Consider the following 16469-nt stretch of genomic DNA (forward strand, 5'->3'; position numbering starts at 1 on the left):
TTCAGGTTGTGTTGCACACAACTCATTAACAGGATGCCAGATATGATTTAAGGCATGATTTAGGCTTCTTTTTAACAGATACCCATTGGCAAATGGAAAGACGGCACAACATAATTTAGGAATATATGTGTGCCCCTATGTATATATCCATCCAGTCTATATTCTATGGCCCAGTGCACTAGTGCACTAGCCAGGATTGCCTGGTGAATCCACTAGTCACTTTAAGTCACAGTTTGGATAGATCTAAATAAATGAATAAAGAGATAGATGGATGAGATAAAGTATTAACATGATGTAGTGGAGGAGCATTGGACTACCACCCTAGAAACCAAGGGTCAATTTTCTATTGGCCATGGAAAGCCACTGGGTGAGCCCAGGCTAATCACACATTCTCAGCCTCAGAAAACCCTGTAATTGAGTCTTAGGGTTGTCATCAATCAGACCTGACTTGAAGACACATAACAATGATGGATGGATAAATGGATGGATGGATAACTCTACAGACCTATAGGATCATTTGTGGATTCACTTCACTCTTGGTTAGTGGAGAAAGTTGAGGATACTGGTATGGGGGCAAGGAATCTAATCTAGATTTTGTCACTGTTCCTCCCACAGCTGCTCCAAGTTCAGTCCTCAGAGCATTTTTGGGATGTGTTGGAGTAGATTTTCTGTCCCTACAGCAATGGCTCCACTAGCTGTCTCTGAAGCAGGGGAAAATATGTGGAGAGGAGCGATATAGGACATTTTGCCATTATTTCAATATTGATTGAGACAGTATATTATGAAATGATGAGAGTGCTTGTCAAGGACTTCCCAATTGTGTATCTCCAGTTTGAGAATAAGTTAACAAATTTGTAAAACATGGTAACTGCATATTTTATCCAAAACTGAATATTGCATGTACACAGAATCTTTGGGTCTGGTGGGTTGATTGTATTTTTATCCCAACCTAACAATAACCCCCAAAATGGTGGTCTTTAGAAATCTTTAACAGCAGGAGATGCATTTGTGGGCAGCCCAAAGCAGGCAAGATCTCACTGAGATTTGTGCTGGGATAGTATACTTTGACACACCAGAAAGCACAAGTGGCATGTACAATTCTTTTTATATAACCAAATGGGGTAGTTAGGAATATTCTGGGTCATTGTTACTCCCCTTCTCCAAGCATCTGCCATTTGAAGCAATTGTCTTCTCTGCCAAATGATAGGGCTAGCTCTGCATAGAAGCTACCTAGAAACTCTTTCAGTAGAATAGCTCTACTGAATTCCATAAGCTTTTAGCAGGCATCTGGGATAGCTAACTAATGCTGAAAAGAAACACTCCTATGAATGACCAGCATCTCTTTTTCATATTAATTCTATTTCTACCATTCACAGATGTCCCAGGGCAAGTAACAATATTAAAACAATAAAATACAATAAGCAATGCTAGTGTAATGCACCTAATAAAATCTGTAACAACCAGTAGAGATAAACAAATATAGTGCAGAGATCCAATCATATTCATTGCCTACTTATAAATGTCCTGGTAAACATATGGCAGTAATGAAATAGCAGTAAAGTCAGCATCAGGCTCATGTCGCGTCGGGCAACAAACCAGTGAGGGCACAACTTTGGAGAAACTCTTGTTCTGAATGTAGTTTTCTGCATCCCAGCTGCCATTACTCTGGTGATGGATGGGGAGAAGAAGAGGCAGTGCTTGCTGGACAAAATCCCCTCCCATTTTCTTTTTATAGCCTGTCTTAATTGGATTGTAAGCACAAGGGCAGGGAATAGTTTTGTTACTTGTAAAGCACCATACACAGGGATAGGGTCATAAAATAAATTATGATGATGATGATGATGATGATGATGATGATGATGATGATGATGATGATAAGGGGAGGAGGGGGAAGAGGTGGAATTAGAGGCAGTGGAGGAGGAAATAATTGTCATATTCAACCATCCAGGGAATGGGCTTTCAATGTGGGCCCGTGAGGGGTAGGACCCAGGAGAGGGCAGGACCAGGAGGAGCCAGGGCAGGGCCTGGGCCATTCTCAGGTTGTTCTCACAACATAATGACGGGGCTGCCAGGAGGAAGGCGGGACATGCAGTGACTACCCAGGTCCTCCCCCCCCCCGATACTTGGGCTGCCCCCTTGACATTATGGCAGGAGGAAGGTGAAACAGGTGGTGGCTGAGAGTGCTCTGGAGGGCTCTCAGCCACATGTGCCTTCCTTGAGCTGTCATCCTGGCATAAGGATAAAGTAAGCACCCTGGGGGCCGCATCCAGCCCCGGGGCCTTAGTTTGCCCATGCCTGCTCTATTCTATATATGTTGTATGTCCCTGGTATTTGAATTCCTGTGAAAGTTAACATTTGATTTGAAATTTTTGGATGCAGTACAGTATATCAAAAACTGCTGCCATATTTCACATCCAGGTGAGTGATAAACCATATTACACAGAAAAAGCAGGTGAATTCCTGTACAGATCTACAGGGGTACGAGAATTCCAGTACTTTTGCACTTTGAATCTTAAAGGCTGTGTTAAGGTTCTTTGAAATTGTAGTCTATAATCTCTTAAGAACTGAGATACCTTGGAAAACCAAGTTGAATAAAAGAGCGAGCGAAGGTAGCTTTCTTTTGGCAAATTGGCATGTAGATACCACTTAGCTCAATACCTTGAAAAATTTAAGATGATAAATTCTGGGGGGCATTTCTAGTGAATTACACATCAAGCTCTATGGCAAAATGTATATCAAGAATTTTCTTTATGCAAAGGGTAATTGATTCTTATTGAGCTGCCCACATGATATTCTATGGAGATTTGTCTGGCCATCTAAAGAGTGAATGAGAAGCATCTCTCCTCCTCTAGAGATTAATTGATTCAGTATGGCGTATATCATAATGGGAGCGCCATTGTATGGCGAAAATAAAATTACTAGCAATGTGCTTGGAAGTGGCATGGGGGCTAGGAAGATATTTGTTCCTTCCCTTGAACTGGGCTTCTGTTTAATTTTTCAAAACAGCTTTGTTTTCCTGAGAATAGTGTTGTAAGGAAATGAAAACTCCCATAGCAATAGGAGGAGAAGTGCTGCAGCCGAGGTTGTTATGACAACTGGAAGTTTCCTAAAGAAGAACTCGGAGAGATGTTTTCATTTTGTGACCAGAGCTGTTAAACATTGTCTGTAGTTATGCTGTGTAATACCATCTCTTTCTCTTCATTGTGCAAAGTGCTATTGGCATTGCTGCTTTAACTCAATCAGCTTCCTGCTTAACTCCTACAAGTGGTAATGAGACAGCATCCAAAGATGCCACTGGGAGTGTTAGAGAAGAGAGCACCAAGCTACATTAACCTCCTCTTCTTAAAAACACACAAGCAAATAAAATTTAATTTCGTTGGGTGTGATGTGTTTGGATGAAGGTCTGACACAGAACTGGGCCTATCACTTGACCTCAATGGCTAACTTGTTCAACCCTATTTCAGTACAAGAATTCATATCTAAAGCTTCTCTGAGATGTGGTCACCCAACCTCTGTCGAAATACCACCAGTGAAGGAGAGCTAATATCCACATTTACTAATAAGGGGTGAGGTGATCTTCAGTCCCTGGAAATCAGGGCCGTAGCCAGAAAAAAATTTCGGGAGGGGTTTTGAAAATTTCAGGGGGGGTTGAACCCCTAGCACACACCTCTCCCCGCTACAAACCTGTCAATATCTGCTTGAAATAGTGCCTGGAGGGACTCTTAATGTTCTGCGTCTCATAGACTTAGCATGGGGATTTGGTTAACCAGTTAAAATTCATGAGTAAACCAGGTTTTTTTTATAACCAGAAAAATTTCGGGGGGGGGGGGTTGAACCCCTAAAACCGCCCCCTCGCTACAGGCCTGCTGGAAATCATAGACCCAGATCCTATGGATCTAGAGGGCTCACTATACCCACATCAAGGCAAGATGCCTGTAGTTGGAATGGAAATGTGGTGGTGGTGGTGTAGATATTATATTATCCTTTACTGTAGACACAAAAATGTTTCAGGCTTGGATGGTTGAGGCAGCCAGACTGTTAACTGGGGTTAGCTAAGAGGGAGCATAAAACTCTTTTGTTGCATCAGCTTAACTGAATGATGGTCTGTTTATTTCTTGGCACAGTTCATAGTGCTGATTATAATCTACCAAGTCATATATGTCTTCAGGTCAGTGTATTTGAAGGATTGTAGCACCTTATATGAGCCCAAGATCTTCAGGAGAGGCCCTTCTCTCTGTTCCACTATCTTGTCAGGGTTTTTGATGAGAACTAAAGATAGTGCCTTCTTGGTGGCTGATTCCAGACTACTGTATTACAATTTCCTCCTTCAGAAGGTTAGAATGACTGTCTCATTGCTCTATTTCTTCTGGCAAATAAAAACTTTCCTGTTCCATCCAGAATGTAAAGCAGACTTTTAATAGTGTACTGTGCTATGATTTTAAAATTTTCTATATTGTCATTTGATGACTTTTAAATGGTTTTCAATCTATAGATTGTTTAATTGTTGTGCACACATACCTATGCAGGATTTCTGATCTTTTGGAGACCCATATTGGGGGGAAATAAATACAATAACAGATATTATTATATTTATTTATAGCCAACCTTTCTCCCTGTGGGGACTCAGATTAAGGGACCCATATGAGCCTTAATCTATAGTACAACAAGCTCCCTTTGCTCATGGATTGAGCACTAATGGAGTAAGAAGTCATCCCTTCCCCTATCTAGTTCATGATACATTTTTGCAATAGTCTAAAGAGCAAGTGGGGTCTGGTGATTTGAAAGTTTGGCTACAATTCTGGAGACCAGTGTTCAAATCCCTGCCCAGCTATAGTAACCCACTGGATGATCTTGGATAAGTTAAACATCTGAAACTTGGAGAAAAGTAAAGGCAACGTCTTTGCCCTCTGCACAAATCTCACAAAAAAAATCTAATGGCAGGGTCATCTTAGGATTACCATAGATCAGAAACAACTTGAATGAATACAAAAGCAATGTCATTTGGAACATTAAAATGTGTCCTTAACTTGTTTCAGCGGAGCTACATTAAATTATTTTTAAAATGAGTTTTATTAGTTTTCTTAAAATACATCAATACATCAGTACCTTCCATACTTATATTTCACACTTAATTCACTGCATCAACTATATATGTATATATATCTCATATGCTGTTTTATTCACCTCTGTGCCCCCTCCCCCCTCCGAGGCACTTCAATTTACATTCTTTTTCCAAAATAACATTTCTTCTTGTGGAGGTAATTTCCCATCTACTTCTTTTAAACCATTCTCAATCATTTTTCCCCAAACCTTGTCAAAGTCTTTTTCCTTCCATACCCCTTTCCTAACTCTTAACCTACATGTCAACTTATTGTTTATTGCTAATTTCATAGTTCTTTACACCATTCTTTGATTTGTATATTTATTTTTCCTTTCCAGTTCCTTGCTATCAACAACCTTGCTGCAGTAAGCATGTTATTTATTGCATCCTTCTCTGTTTTTTTAATTTCTTAACATTATATAATGACAACAATGCACTACTTCCACTTTTTCCTATCTTCATATCCATTATAGCTTCTATTTCTCTAAATATCTTCCCCCAAAATTCATTTACATATTTACATTGCCACCACATGTGTATATATGTGCCCACCTCCTGGCAACCTCTCCAACAGTTTTTTGTGGCATTTTTATTGATGTTTGCTATCTTTACTGGTGTTAAATACCATTTCCAAGCCAGTTTATAATAATTTTCTTTAACACGTATCGATAAGTTCCTTAAATGTCTTTGTTCCCATAACTGTATCCAATCCACTTCCCTGATCTTAATCCCTAAATCTTCCTCCCATATCTTTCTTAATATTGCATCCTTTATCCCCCCTCTTAATTTCAATTATTATCTTATACATTTTGCTAGTTATTCCTTTCATCTTATGGTATTCTCCCTTAGCTCTTTCATTTTGTATCATTTGTTCAAATTGTGTAAGTTTGCCTCCTTCCCCATTCTTTTTTCTCCAATTCTTGAACCATTGCTCTAACTGTAAGCAATGGAACCTTGAGAGTTTAATATCTCTAAATTCTCTCAGTATAGTTTCTTTCTTCATATCCGCTTTTATCCAATCTCCAATTTTGTCTATATTCTTCTCTCTTAGTTATTTATCCAGAATACTTTTTAGATTTTTTTTGGGAATTTCCTATCTATTATTATTGGTGTTAATGTTGAACTTTCTGACAATAATATTGTCTTGTATCTATTCCAAATTCCTAGCACATTTCTCAATATTGGGTTTTTTTACTCCCTTAACTTCTTTCCTTTTTAAATCCTTAAAAAATATATTCCAATTTTTTTCCTCTTCTTCTTCCGAACCTTCCTCCAACCATTCCATATCCTCCTTATTTATCATCCCTTCTATAACTAGTCTCATTCTGTTTGCTTCATAGTATTTTTTAATGTTGGGAAGTGCTAGACCTCCTACCTTCGGTGATCTATATCAAAGTTGTTTATTTAACCTGTTTTTCTTGTTACCATTGCAATATTTATTAATTATTTGTTGCCATTTATTTAATTCCTCTTCTGAAATTTGTAGTGGTACCATTCTAAATATGAAATGTATCTTTGGAAGAATTTTCATTTTAACTAACACTATCTTTCTGAACCATGATAATTTTATATTTTCATATTCCAGTAATTTCTTTTGAATTGCTTTCCTTAATGTTGTAACATTTACCTCCTCCATTTCATGTAATTCCTTAGTTATAGTTACTCCTAAATATTTTATTTTATTCTTAATCTTTAATCCTGTGTTAGCCTGTTTCATAAAGTCTTCTTCCTTTTTTGTATAGTTAAGTAACATCATTTCTAATTTTTTCCAATTGATTTGTAAACCTGTTATTTTGCCAAATATCTCTAAATGTAACTTTATTCTATCCATATTGCCACACATATTCTTAATTGTCAACAGCATGTTGTCAGCAAATAAGCTAACCTTTTTGTTGTTATTCCAACACCTTCCAATTTAGCATCTTTCCTTATTACATTTGCAAGTAGTTCTATCACTATGGCAAACAATATCTGTGACAAAGGGCAGCCTTGTCTTGTTCCCCTCATTACCTTTATTTCTCTTGTCACTCCATCATTTATTGTTACTATCGCTGTATTGTTTGAATAAAATTGTTCTATCAATCCTTTCATTTTATTCCCCATTCCAAATTTATTCATAATTGTTTTTAATGTCCTCCATTCCATGCAATCAAATGTCTTAAATATATCCAGGGTTAGTATCCCTACTTTTGTTTTTTTCCTGTTGAGTTACCCAAACTTTATTTATTACTCTCTCTATTAAATTTGGCATTTGTCTCCCTTTCATGAAACCACACTGATCCTTCTTTATATATTTGTACATACAATTAGTCATTCTTTTAGCCGTTATAGTTGATAATATTTTTGCATCTTGATTTATTAGCAATATAGGCCTATATGAACCTGTATCTGTCAAATCCTTATCTGGTTCCGGTATCAGTATTATCAGGGATTTCCTCCACGAGTCTGGTATTTTCTCCCCATACAATATTCCATTATATAACTCCAGTAGTTTGGACATCAACATTTCTTTAAAAGTTTTATAAAATTCTGGATGTAGTCCATCCAAACCTGGGGCCTTGCCAATTTTTAATTTTTGAATAGTTTCTTCTATTTCATATCTCTCAATGGGCTTCTTTAATAATTCTTTACCCTCTTCTCCTAATTTACCCTCCCAATTTTCCTTTACATATTTCCTAATCTCTTCTGTAGAACAAGCCTTTGTTTGGTATAATTCTTTATAGAATTCTTCAAAAATCTCTATTTTTTCTTTCATTGATCTACATATTTCTCCTTTTTATTTCTTATCATATTTATTATATTTTCCATTTCTTTTTTTGCATTGATCCAGCTAGCATTTTTTTAGTTTCTATTGCTATATTTAAAAAATTCTCTTTTTAAGTATATTAAATTTTCTTGAACCTCACCAATCTCAATTTTATCCAATTCTTCTTTTTTGGCCCTTAATTTTATATATGTTTGTGTATCTATCTTTCTAATATAATCCTTCTCCAGCTCTTCTATATCTTTATTCAAACTCCTTTTCCTTTCTTCTTGTTTCCTCTTTAACTTGTTTGTCTCCTTTATACATATGCTTCTTATCATCGCCTTCATTGTATCCCACAGTATTCCTTTTGGCACATCTCCTTCATTTATTTCCCATGTTTCTTGCCATTCAACTCTTATTTTTTTCCCACAATCTCTTTATAATTCAATATCCTAGTATTTAACCTCCACCTTCTCATTTTTCATAATCACATTTTAACCTGATTTCTATTGACACCAAGGTGTGACCAGAGACCCTTATGTTACTAATATTCACACCTAACAATTTATTCAACATGTTTACTGAAACAAAGAAAGAATCAGTTCTTGTTTAAACTCTATGTACAGCAGAATAAAATGTATATTTCTTTTCATCTCCCTTTACATCCTTTAATTGCCATTTTTCATAACTTTACTTAGGTGTGTTAGTCCTCTATTTAATCTTTGCATTGTTTTGTCTTCTTCTTCATCCATACAGCAATTACAATCTCCTCCAAAAATAATATTTTGCTGGTGATAATTTTCTACTTGACTTAAAACTTTTCCATAGAATTCCTGCTGCTTAACATTTGGAGCATACACATTTATTAATACTAATTTTTCTTCCCCTATTTCCCCATACACTATTGTGTATCTTCCTTCCTCATCTTTCAGAACTTTATTTACAACCATACTGCATTTCTTGGCAATTATTATTGCTACTCCTTTAGATTTAGATGTCCCAAATGATTTTTCATAACATTTAATCCAATTTGATTTCAGCTCATTTGTACCTTCTCTGGCTTGGTGGGTTTCCTGCAAGAAGATCACATCTGCTGCATCTTTCTTCAATAAGGCTTCAATTCTCCTCCGTTTCATTAAAGTTCCTAGGCCTTTGGTGTTCAATGTCAATATTTTTAGTTTAGTAGACATCCCAAATATTGTTTACCTTCACTTTTTTTGTGACTTTGATTAATGTGAACCCTTTCCCCTTATCCTCTATCCCTCCCTCCCCTCCCTTTGTTCCCCCTTCCCTTTTTCTCCCCTTTCCCCATTCCCATTTGTTGGGTCTCAACCCAACCATGGCCCCTGGCCTTTGCAAATGGGTGGAGACGAAATCAGATCATGGCCCAAGGTCAACCTCCCCCCAAGTGCTCATTTTTCCCCTTCCCTTATTGCAGTTTCTAAGTCATTAATAGTTTTCCTGTTGCTTCTTTCCTCCAATTGCTCCAATCAATTTCTCCAGTTTTCTTTCTTCCTTCGCTGCTCCAGCTGGTTCTCCTACTCCTCTATCATTTTTGCTTTTCTTACCGGTCCCACTGGTTTCATTAGCACCTCCTGAATTCTGCTTCTTGTTTATATTCAGTTCCTTCAACAGTTTCAATCCTTCTTCAGTAGAATTCACACTATATCTTTTCCCTGCCCATCAGAACTTCAAAAACAATGGGTATCCCCACATGTAGGGTATACCAGCTTCCACATTAAATTATTTTCAAAAGAAATGCACAATTTATTTTCTGTTGACTGAAATAACTATTTAAATGCATGTATTATTTGTTTATAAACATCTTCATGAATCATATATTGCTCTAAAATTGGAATATTTGGCAATGGAAGGCTATTTTCCAACATACAAGAAAATGTGGCTATTAATTATTCTCTTTCTTTCTTTCTCTTACACACATGCCTTCTGTTATACCAATTTGCTTTCATGGTGGATTTGTGCTCTCCTTACATTCTATTTTACTTTAATTCAACATATGAAGAAGTGAGGCTCAAACTATTAGTTGTACATTTGAAACCATAAGGTGACTGGATGTAGAATTCAACCTATGGCACCCAGGCCAAGATGCTGTCAACTAGACTAAACAGTTCCTGCTAAGATTTGAATGGAGTGGGCAGCTTGACAGAATGAACAATTTGGAAAGAGGAAAATGTAGTTTCAAACATTCATGGAGCTCTTGCAGAGAAACAGGAAAAGTACAATCGGAATGAATAAGGTTCTGCTTGTATGGGAAGCCAAGAGTGGGGAGTGCACCAGGTTAACAAAGGCATCATGGAAGTCTCCAGCAGGTAACAGCATAATTTTGCATGTCATTGAGAATGTCACATTGACTGAATGACACATTAGAGCTAATCTTAACATAGCAATTTAGCTCTCCCCTGTCAGCTTTGGTTTGGCTCACTTTTCTTTGAGTCATTTGGAACCAGTTGGTCTTTTAATTATTATCCTAAATGGGGTAAATGTCAGATCTCACATTTCAGAATGCAATACCATTTGTGGCATTAAAATGTGGGTGAAAACATTTTTGTAGTTTCATTATGTTTTTGAAAAAGAGAGAAATGAAAGCAGGAAAGCAGTGTTTGGCAGTTCCTCAAAGGAATAAGAATTTGCTTCAAGATTCTCAAGGGTACAGCAGCTCTTTACACAGAAATATAAAGCAGACATAGCAAAAAGGTTTGAAACACTTGACCAGTGTCCCTGGAAATTATGAGCATGTCTACAAATCAGGGACTATGCCTCAGATGAAAAATAAGATGTTTTTCCTTCCGTTTCATGTACAAAAGCCAATTGGCATTTGAATCTCTTGTCAGTTCTAGTTATATACAAGGCTGCTGCATCATACTGAATGTGTGATTCTATGTTGCATTAATAGGAAAATAGTGTCTAGATCTAGGGAAGGAACAGTTCCCCTCTAGTCTGTTTTGGTCAAACCTCACCTGGAATACTGTGTCCAGTTCTGGGCACTTCAGTTCAAGAAGAATATTGACAAGCTGGCATGGACTCAAAGAAAGGCAACCAAGTGGGCAAATGTCCAGAAGTCAAATCCTATAAAGAGTGGTTTGGCGAGCTGGTTATATTACGCCTTGAGAAGAGGAAGTTAAGGTTTGACATGAAAATCATGTTTACATTTTTGAAAATACATTACATTGAGGAGGAGGCAAGCTTCTTTTTTAAAAAACTTTTTTGCTGCTTTAGAATTAAGACACAAATCCGGAAATGCTGGATTCAATACATATGATGTAAGAAGAAATTGTCAAAGCTCAAATTACAATGAAACCAGAGTTTCACTTGTCAGGGATGTTGGATGATCACCCAAGAGAGAGAACATGGAATTATATTTGATTATGAAAACAAGAATTGTTTTTGCCCAGAAATGGAAAGACTCATCTATCCTGATGCAAGAAGATTGGCTTTTGAAGCTATGTGAACTAGCTGAGATGGACAAATTGACCATGTTGATTTCTTTCCTTGACCAACTTCAAGAAAGCCAGGAATGAATTTATCACCTATTTACACCAAAGATGAAACAAAATGGGAACAAAATTACATCAGTAGCTTTCTGCCAGAGAATGTGAGACTCATAGATTCAGTGTTAGTTCTATGTGTAGGATGTGTTTAGTTGGGTTGTGTGGGGTGGTAATGGTTAGAAAGATTGTTTTAGATTGAGTTTGTTAGTTTTTTTTAAGGTTTGTGTTTTATATTAAGAAAAATGTCTGTTTAATTTCTTTCTGAGGGGGATAGGGTCATTTTGTTTTGTAGATGTGTTTCCTTGAATAAAAAATAGTTTTAAAAAGAGGAATAACCTTCCAACAGTAAGAACTGTTTGATTGTGGAATATGTAGCCTGGGAGTGTAATAGAGTCTCCTTCTCTGGAGGTTTTTAAGCGCCCATCTGTCAGAAGTGTTTTGACTGGGTGTTCCTGCATGACAAGGGGCTGGACTCGTAGCCTCTTCAAACTCTATGATTCTATGATTCTATAAAAGGCACAAGTTGCTGCTCACTTTTTCAGTTTGTCACCATTGCCTGGTCTTCATCTCTTAAAGTGAAGGTAAGTTTAGCTCTCCTGTACTACCAATGATACCCACATGCTACTATTAACAGACATAACCAATGAGTTCACAAATGACAGGGCATACATTTGTGTTGCCACCATCACAGGCACACTCTTTGGTATGCACCTCTCTCACATGTGCTCTCTGGGTGACCCATCCCCTAACAATCCATGGAAGCTGAGTGAATAAACAAAAGACCACTGCCTCGGTGCCCAACAATTTTCTTGTTTCTTTACTCAGAGGCCCGACTGTATGGTAATTTTTGGCAGAAGTCATTTTGCTGGAAAAGAGATTTCCTCTAAACATTAGGAAGGCTTTCTGATGGTAAGAGGTGTCGGGCAGTGGAATGTGCTACCGTTGAGTCTGATTGAGTCTCCTTCTCTAGAAGTTTTTAAGCAGAGGGTGGATAGCCATATTTTGGGATGTTTTGATGCTGTGTTTCTACATGGCAGGGGGTAGGACTGAATGCCCTTGTGGTCTCTTCCAAATTCTGTAACTCTAAAATTCAGCACTTGCTTAGGATCTGGATACTGAACATGCTGAAACCTCATCAAAATTCTTGTTGTCTACATTAATTTTGTTCTTTTCACATTTTAGTTCATTATTAGAAAAAAAATGTAAACAAATTAGAATCCAACATGTCCCCTTAAAGCCAGTGTTTTAAACTCATTTCATAAGGCATGAATAATTTTAAAAGCAGATATCAAATGACATAGAAGAAAATTTGGGATTCAGTCACTGCTGCTCTGGTGAAATCCTAACATCTGGTGAATCTGTTCAAAATGCACCCAATGCATAATGCATGTGAATTCAACACACAGCAAAGATGACATCTGTTTGCCTGCTGTGATGAATCTTTAAAAGTCCTTCAAACTCTTTCATCTCTAGTAAAATGGATTGTAGATTATGAGAGTTTTGTACTTGTGCAGGATTTGGACACCTTTTTCCACACACTTTGAAAAAATGTATAAAACCAAAGGATAAACTGAAAATGGTAAGCAGGATAAAACTGAAAGCAGATTTTTAAATTTCCACTTACATTTTAACATTTTGAGTAATCAGGAATGTCCAGAAATGCTCTTTGAATACATTTTTTTCAAAGAATACTACTATAGGTCCTCCAGCATGATTCTATGGTTGACTTTCACAGGATATTGACCATAGAATTGTGCTGGCAGACCAGCTCTAGCATCAAAATTGAGCTGACACCATCATCAAATGTTTTGAGCATTGGCTTATATATGACCCAGGATTTTGAGGTACATTTCTCTTAATTTACAGTTGAATATACAATGGCACACACTCTTAAGTATGGGAAATTCAGGATATTTAATGTGAGAGAAGAAACATGCAGCTTATATTTTAAACTATTTTATGCTGTATTGTGTTCCAAAACTTTGTCAGCCTGGATCTGAAAGTCCCACAGTATTTTTACATGATCATTTCCCACTACCTTTTCAGGTTTGTGATCCTGCCAGTTCTTTATTACTGGTAGGTGGTACTTGTGAAAAAAGTTCCAATGAATCATTTGTGCCACATAGTTGTGCCCCTGTTTGTAGTCTGTCTGTGCGATTGTCTTGCAGCAGCTGAGGATATGATCAATGATTTCATCAACTTCCTTGCACAGTCTGCATTTTGGGTCATCAGCTGATTTTTCAATCTTAGCCTTAATTGTATTTGTTCTGATTGCTTGCCCCTGGGCTGCAAGAATCAGGCCTTCTGTCTCCTTCTTCAGTATCCCATTCGTGAGCCATAACCAAGTCTTCTCCTTATCAACCTTTCCTTCAGTTTTGTCAAGGAACTGCCCATGCAATGCTTTGTTGTGCCAGCTGTCAGCTCTGGTTTGTAGTGCAGTTTTCTTGTACTGATTCTTTGTCTGCTGTGCTTTGAGAAGTTTCTGATTATTGACTCCAATCAAAGCAGGTTCTTCACTTTCCTTTACATATTCTGCCAGTGCATGTTTTTCTTCTTCGACTGCTTGTTTTATTTGTAAAAAGTTCTCTGCCACCAGACCTTCTAAGCAGATATAGTCGGTCAAGAAAATGAAAAATCCAAGCTTTTGTACTGAAACTTACTTGCACTGGAGGAATCAACATGCCAGACACTTGTTTAGTAACCATGTACATTCCAAGTTAATGCCCTTGTTATGTCTAAGATAAGAGCTAGCCAAGGGAAAATAAAAGAAAGAAAAGGAAAGATGGGTGGAGAAAGTCCTGAAGCTACACGCTTGGAAGGTATCATTCACTCAATCAATCAATCATTTAAATGATTTACAAGACAACAAAATCTGGTTGTTTTATTATTCTGTATTTTCCATTTGAATTGGTGTTCATTCATGATAGGTAGTTATGTCAGCTTGCAGCCAACAGATGGAAAGAAACTTCTACATACATCAGCAGTGCTGAATAACCATTTGGAAGCCACAAATGCCTTCCTGTTCCTGATATAGCTGATTAGTCAAGATGTATTAATGCGGCACCCGTTTCCTCAAATAAGGATGTCAACTGAAACCCTACTAATGCCTAGAAAAATCTGTTTTGTGTTACCTTCTTGATTCCTTGAGTTATGTTCATAAAGCTCTTCCATCACACTGTTAATCAATTGACCAAAGCAGCAAATCTATAAAAGCGTCCAGCTCAAGAAAGTACTCATCCAACAGAAATGAGATATACGTAATGTTGCTAAATAATGATGATGATGTATTGCATGAATGTTTGAAAGGTGATTTTAGCTTAGCTGCAGCTGGGATATGTGTTTGTAGTACAGGCACCTCTCTGTGCATATATTGTGATTAGGAAATAACATTTGTGTGTTTAAAAGTACAAACATCTTGCAAGCCAATAAAAGGAGAGTTTTGCAAACCAGCACACATAGAGATGATGGAGATCATTTATATCACACCACTTCCTGGCTTACTTTCCCTGCTGTGAGTTTGAGAGACCTGCAAAGACATCACAGAAATGGTTCCAGTCCCAAAAAGGGAGACCTCTTTCTTGTTTCATCATTGCGCCCCAAGACAGCTGCATGTGTGAATGAACATCCCACAATATGGAAATGTTTGCTTTGGCAAGCACGCCAATCAACTTCTGCTGGTGTTGTTTCACATATGAGCAATTATTTCATCTATACATCGCAGCAAACGCTGAGGCTTGTCAGCAGCCAGGGACTAACCAGCGCCTTGCATAATGAAGCAAACGGTCTGCTATTTTCTTTAAAATTATGCCTCCAATGTTTAATCCAAACAGCTCAAGTGTGTTTTTATCCAGTGTGTGCCAGCCTGCTAATTAATAAATCGGAGAGGAAAACCTCACTACCGCTCTCCCCCTCCCTGGTTTCACACATTCCCCATCAAAAATGACAGCAATGATTTCGTACTTGACAGCCAATAGGGTATTTGTGATACACTTGCCATTTAAGAGGAGACAAAAGAAGCTTGCTCTGTGACATATATTATTCAAATGAACCAAGGACAACTCAATCTTTCCCCCCTTTTTCTCCTTTCCCCACCCAAACCTTCCTCCGAACCATTATAAATCATCACACTGTTGAGTTCTCTCTCACTCTGGCTATAGGAAGCTATACCCTTGTAATTTGCCATCTTTGCACCATGGTGCTTCCTTTTGGGGGGGGGGGGGATGAGAGCCGCCAACAACATCTGCTGAACGCAATGAACAAGCATGCTAAATCACATTAAAGTAGGCAATTGAGATGGCGTATTGCAGCACAGTTTAACTGGAGAGTTCTCCCCCACCTGTAACATTTCTAAAACCAAAAGCATGCAGTGCATTAAAGGGAAGAAGAAAAAACACTTACTTAAGAAGGTTTGCTTAAGCAATGCTCTCCTGTTCCACAGGCTGCAACGAAGGTACCAAATATATCAGATGTGTATGAGATGCATATGGTTCCAGCAGTTCCAGCTCAAATATATATATTTATTAACTCTATCACACGTAAGGCAATTTGAGGCTCCGGTAAAAACATCATCTCCTGTCTGTGGCAAACCTGTTAACAACGGTCACTCACTTTTCTTTTCTTTGGAAGATTAGGCACTGCTTTCCCACGACATGGCAAACTTTCCCAGAATTAGAGAGAGCCATTTCAAAAGAGAGGTTTTGTTTCTTCTGTCTGACACGCATGAGGATCTTGGGGGGTGGAGAGATGAGGTTGGCTAAGCTTTGGTGGAGTAATCACAAACCTGTCGTGTTTTCTATACCGAGTCTTGCTAATGACCACAGAAAGGAGCTGAGATTCTGGAAGGAAGGAAGCTCTGTTTCTGATCAAGTTGCTTTAGTGTGTCCCAGTTAGGATTACATCAATCCCCCTGAGTTGATATATTTGCTGTCACTCCCAATTTTGGTGTGCTTCTCTGAGCACCACTTCTGTCATCATCCCCTTGTATTGCAAGATTTTGTCCTTCTTATAAGAGAATTTTGCTTGGAGGCCCAAGGAATACAATAGGAAGTCACAAAATTCAAGCCTCTATCCACTTTTGCACCTTTTGAGATGCCAGGCAGTCTTTTAACCTATT

The 16469-nt window shown here is 37.8% G+C and overlaps 1 protein-coding gene across 2 annotated transcripts in view; it reads right to left on the reverse strand.

The window, feature by feature from the left end:
• Positions 1-16175, reverse strand: part of begain (brain enriched guanylate kinase associated) — a 267699-nt gene extending 251524 nt beyond the window's left edge. Inside the window, exon 1 of one of the 2 annotated variants that reach the window (XM_008116922.3) lies at positions 15755-16175. The gene's annotated coding sequence lies outside the window, so the exon portion shown is untranslated. The remainder of the gene's footprint in view (positions 1-15754) is intronic. The other variant, XM_008116927.3, reaches the window with a different exon arrangement.
• Between the last annotated feature and the right edge of the window lie 294 nt (positions 16176-16469).

This window comes from Anolis carolinensis, chromosome 1 (assembly GCF_035594765.1).
Source record: "Anolis carolinensis isolate JA03-04 chromosome 1, rAnoCar3.1.pri, whole genome shotgun sequence".
Lineage (NCBI taxonomy): Eukaryota > Metazoa > Chordata > Lepidosauria > Squamata > Dactyloidae > Anolis > Anolis carolinensis.